Below are 5,790 nucleotides of genomic sequence, written 5' to 3'. Positions count from 1 at the left end.
GCTGACTGTGTGCGGGGATTGGTTGAGCGCTGTGTGCGGGGATTGAGTGGTTGTGTGCTGTGTGCAGGGATTGCTTGAGTGCTGACTGTGTGCAGGGATTGATTGAGCACCCACTGTGTGTAGGGATTGGTTGAGCGCCCACTGTGTGCAGGAATTGGTTGAGTGCCCACTGTGTGCAGGGATTGATTGAGTGCTGTGTGCAGGATGGGTTGAGCACCCACTGTGTGCAGGGATTGGTTGAGCACCCACGTGTGCAGGGATTGATTGAGTGCTGACTGTGTGCAGGGATTGGTTGAGTGCCCACTGTGTGCAGGGATTGATTGAGTGCTGACTGTGTGCAGGGATGGGTTGAGCGCCCACTGTGTGCAGGGATTGATTGAGTGCTGACTGTGTGCTGGGATTGGTTGAGCGCCCACTGTATGCAGGGATTGATTGAGTGCTGACTGTGTGCAGGGATGGGTTGAGCATCCACTGTGTGTAGGGCTTCCTTGAGTGCTGACTGTATACAGGGATTGAGTGGTTGAACGCCGACTGTGTGCAGTGATTGCTTAAGTGCTGACTCTGTGCAGGGATTGGTTGAGCACCCACTGTGTGCAGGGATTGGTTGAGCACCCACTGTGTGCAGGGATGGATTGAGTGCTGACTGTGTGCAGGGATTGGTTGAGTGCTGTGTGCAGGGATTGATTGAGTGCTGGCTCTGTGCAGGGATTGGTTGAGCACCCACTGTGTGCAGGGATTGGTTGAGCACCCACTGTGTGCAGGGATTGGTTGAACACCCACTGTGTGCAGGGATTGCTTGAGCACCCAGTGTGCAGGGATGGATTGAGCGCCCACTGTGTGCAGGTACTGAGCCATGTGGAGCTCTGGGTGTGGCGGGAGCAAGTCTGCCCTGCACCTGGCCTCACAGGGGCTGGCACCCAGGAAGGCACCACACGAAGCCGCATGGACGAAGGCCTGTGTGCTGGGTGTGCAGTGGGTGGGGCCGGTGCCTCCGCATGGGTTGGCGGGAGGCTGGTCGCTCACCCAGGCGCTCGCCCTCACGGCTGAGGGGCCGTTCTGCTCATGAGGCTGTGCCAGGAACCCTGCCATGGAGACATTCATTATTTGCCGAGCGCCCGGCTGGTGTGGCTGGGCCCGGGAGGCTGAGAGGGCGGAAGGGAGACGGGACTCCGGGCGGCGCTGGGGGCAGCCAGCACTCACGGTGGATGGGCGGGTGGGGCTGGCCAGGTGGAGGCTTGTCCTTGGCAGGAAACACACAGCTGAGAGCATGGGGGCCAGGTTTTGGGGCTCACGGGGTCCCCTAGTCTGTGCGAAGTGGGCAGGGGCTGGAGGAAGCTTGGACCCTGGTGAGCACCAGAGCCTGGGGAGCCTCCGACCCCTACGGAGCCGCCTCATGCTTAGACAGGGCTGAAAGGTGGGTCCACGTGGCCGCGCCGCGGTGGTGAGGGCCCCATTTGGGAGTGTGGGTGGGCGGGTCCCTCCAGGCAAGAGGCTGGCCTAGCTCCCGCCACTGGAAGCTTCTGTAGGCCTCACCAGCTGGAGCAACTGCGGCCCCTCCCGGGAGCTCTCCCAGCCACGTGCCTACGTGTCTCCAGGACTACCTGGACCAGGCCTGGCCTCCCCGCCTCTTCCCCGCCGCCGCCTCCTCCTTAGTCCGCTGTCTGTGGCAGCGTGGACCCTGGTCCTGGCTGAGCAGCATCCAGAGTCACCGGGGCTCAGCCACGCTGGGCTGAAACCCTTGAAAGGCCCTCCATGAAGTCCCCCGGGTGGGGGCAGGAGAACCCCCACAGATGCACCCAGAGTGGGCTTGCAGGGGGCTGGTGGGCACTGAGCATACACAGCGCCCCAGGTGCCCCCACAGCCGCTCGGTCCTTGTCCACCCGGGGACGTCCTGGACCACGGAGTGCCCGGCTTGCCCATCTCCCTCGACAGCCTGCCCCGCCCCCACTCCCTCCTCGCAGGGGCCCCCACTTGTCCAGACCAATCCCCGAGCAGCTGGGCCCACAACCTGGCCCAGGAGGGTCTGTGAGGAGACAGCCCCGCACATCAGGGTGCACCCCGCGGGGGGCCCCGGCCGAGGAGGGAGATAGGCTGGCAGGGGCTGCGGGCACCAGGCAGGGGAGGCTTGTCTGTCGGTCTGCATGCAGTGCCCCTGGGTAGGAGGAAGCGGGCGGACAGCTGGGAACAGGGATCCTCCCAGTCACCATGGGGCCCCAGCCTGAGGGCCTGCTCCGTCACCCCCATCACCCACCGCCAGACCAGGCCCAGGAGTGACAGGCAGTGGGGGTCGGGCAGAGGAACCTGGGGAGGAGGGGGAAGGGTGGCAGAAGTTGGGGGTCAGGGCCATCCCCCAATGTAGCCGGCCCTTCCCGAAGGTGGGGCTGGGAGGCCCGGTGTTTTCCTGTGAAGGTTCAGGGTTAGGGTTACGGTTAGGATTTGAGTTTTCTTGTGAAGACTCTGGACTCCCAGCCCCATCCTCGGGAAGTGCCGTTCCTTCCTTACAGACAGATGTCCACCCGTGGGGACCCTGGGAGCCCTGGCTGGCTCCCCCGCCCCTAAGCCTCGCCTCGTTCCTGTCCTGGGTGCCCTGCCCTTGTAGGTGGAGCACCAAGGCCCGGCCAGAACCCACAGAACCCACGTGCATGTGCTAGGAGCCGCCCCCCGGGCAGGCAGGGACAGGACAGGACAGCAGGGGCGGCCTGGGCAGGTACGGGGGACCCCCACTTCCTGTGTACGTACGGCCCCCTGCAGGGGGAGGGGCTCTGTCCCAGCCGCCCACCCCTGCCCACCGCCCAAGCCTGCCGCCTCTCAGGTGCCATGGGCCGGCATCCACCTCTCTCCTGAGGCTGTCGCTGGGCCAGGCTGCCCCGAAGCACCCCAAGGTGGCCCGTATCAAGTCCCACCTTGTGTGTCTGCAGGGGGCGGCTGCAGGTCTCCTGGGGGTTGGTGACAGCCAAGGACAGGAGGGGCTGGGCTGGTGGGGGGCTGGTGGACCCTGGGCCTGCTAGAGGGCTCTGGAGGGCACTGGAGCTGGGGCTGGACCCGCCCCCTCCCCTCACCCCACACGGAGGTGGGTGGGGCCTCAGGCTGCACTTTGGCCTCAGGCCGAGTCCCCTCCTGGCTGGTAGAGCAGGACACACCCAGGGTGCCCGGCAACCATCAGGGGTGGGCGCCGTCTCTGGGTGCTCTTGGGGCCTTGGCACAGAGGCTTCTGCCCTAGAGATAAAGGCACCAGAACAGGAAGGCGCAGGCCGAGGGGAGGTGGGATGTCCCCCAGGCCTCCCCCGTGTGCTGAGGGCCAGTGGCACTGCGAGAGTCCGGTCCTGGCTGCAGCCGCAGGGCGTCCTCAGCACTCAGGAGAGCCCGCTGGCCCTGCTCACTCAGCCCCTTCCGCAGTGAGGATGCCCAGAGCCAGGCTGCAGCCACGTCCTGCCCACCCCACACCGAGCCCATGTCCCTGCCAGCTCTGCCAGTTGCCTCAGCTTCCCATCCAGCAGGGGGGTGCAAAAGCCTCTGTTGGGGACCCTGGAGCAGCTGTGAGGGGCCCTGGGCCTGCGGGTTCAAAGCGGCACTGGCCGGAGCCAGCCCTGGGCGTCCATGCCCTGGAGGACGGCTGCACAGCACTGGGGGTTCCCGCTTGGGGGGATGTGACCCCCGGGATCTGCTGGGGTCGAGTGTGGCAGGTGCTTGAAGAACCAGAGGTGGGGGTATGGGCTGCTGGGGGTGGGGTTACGGCTGGCCATGCAAAGGCTCTTGGCCCCGGTGAGAGAGCAGGGCCGAGTGGGAGACAGTGGGAGCCAGGTGTCCCGACCACCCCAGGCAGGTCGCACCGGGGAAGCCCCCAGAATCCCAGACAACAGTTTCCTTCCCTGGCCCTGGCCTGGCTGCCCTGGGGTCTGCAGCCTCCGTGATTCCAGACAGACTGCTGCTAGGGGGGCAGGTGGCCCTGAAGAAGAGAGTCCCGAGAAGACGCCCGCCCCTGCTCCAGGGAGCCCAGAAAGCACCCGTCAGCAGGCCCAGCCAAGGACCCCGAGGTGACCACACCAGGCCTGAGGCCAGGAGCCCATTCTGAGGGGACGGCTGGGCCTCCCAGAACAGACATCACCATGGGCCACGAGCGATGGCAGGCGTGGGTACAAAGATGCCTGCAGCGGGGGCAGGCGGGGAGGGGTGCAAGGGCTGTGGCAGCAGGCAGCGGGGGGCGGCTAACCCACGCCAGTGGCGACCCAGGTTCTCGGAAAGCCGGGTGGGGAGATGCCCGCGAGAGCTTCAGACGGCAGAACCTGTATCCCTGCGACTGTCCAGGTTTATTTCTTCACAAAACAATGACACAGAACTGAAGGGAGACGAGAAGGTCACGATTCTCTGCCAAGTGATCAAAGCCAGAGGGACGCGCCAGTGCTGGGCGGGCACAATAAGAGGGACGCTTGGTACAGGCCAGAGACACGAGAAGCAGCCACAGCCTCATGCTGCCCGGGCCACGGAGAAGGTAGGAGGGAGCCGGCCTGTCGGAGCCCCCGTGGCCGCCTGCACCGGCTTCCATCACGAGTCAGCTGCAGAGGAAGGACCTGGGGGACACGGCTTCCCGAGGGGACATCCCTGTGACCTTCTGGGCGAGCGTTTGGCTGGGGAGGCAACTTAGCCCATGTGGGTTTATCCGTTTAGTGGAATTCCAGTAAAAGTCCAATTGTAACTATTTAGGTGAAATTCATATAACGTAGAATTTAGCACTGGAGAGCGAACGGTGAGTCCCCAGCACGACGCATTCCCGGCACTCTGCAGCCACCACCTCCGTCTAGCTCCAGCCCCCAAAAGGAATGTGCACCCTCAGCCGTCGCTCCCACTCCTGTCCATCCCCTGGCAGCGCTGTTCCTCTCTGGGTCTGCAAACTCCCGTGTTCTGGGCGTTTCGTGGAAATGGAATCACACACAGGCTCTTCGGTGGGGTGGATGGACCCCATTTCCTTATCCACTGTCTGTTGATTGACATCTGGGGCATGGCTACATTTTGGCTATTACGGATCATAGATAATGCTATTATGAACATTTCTGTAAAAATCCCTTTTTTTTTTTTTTTTTTGAGACAGGGTCTTGCCCTGTTGCCCAGGCTGATGTGCCGTGACGCAGTCACTCCCTGCAGCTCTGAACCCCCAGCTCAAGCCATCCCCCACCTCAGCCTCTCGAGTAGCTGGGAATACAGGTGCACGCCGCCATGCTCAACTAATCTTTAAATTTTATTTTGTAGAGATGGGGTTTCACCATGTTGCCCAGGCTGGTCTTGAACCCCTGCACTCAAGAGATCCCTCCAGCTTTGGCCTCCCAAAACGCTGGGATTGCAGGCATGAGCCACCACACCTGGCCCAAATTCCATTTTTTAAATTTTGTAAAAGCAGTGTTGAAGAGGATCTGGAAGAACGGATTCTAAAGAATTTTAACTCAGCTCAGTGCTGGGTGGAGACTCGCCCTATTAGATACCATGACACAGTGCCCACTCAGCAGAGACAGAGCTGCCAGAGCCCCTCGCCCGTAGAGAAGAAGAGGCCACCCCATATACCAGGAAGGCAGAGGCAGTGACAAGGAAGGCATATTTTCATTTAAAATTCATGTCAGGTGATAAGACAAATCTCAGTTGAATGAAAGAATTTTCAGTCATATAATCATTAGAAACATGTGGGACTGGCCGGGCGCGGTGGCTCAAGCCTGTAATCCCAGCACTTTGGGAGGCCGAGGCGGGTGGATCACGAGGTCAAGAGATCGAGACCATCCTGGTCAACATGGTGAAACCCCGTCT

Source organism: Cebus imitator, unplaced genomic scaffold, assembly GCF_001604975.1.
Source record: "Cebus imitator isolate Cc_AM_T3 unplaced genomic scaffold, Cebus_imitator-1.0 Scaffold444, whole genome shotgun sequence".
NCBI lineage: Eukaryota > Metazoa > Chordata > Mammalia > Primates > Cebidae > Cebus > Cebus imitator.
Note: the sequence above shows the minus strand (reverse complement) of the source record.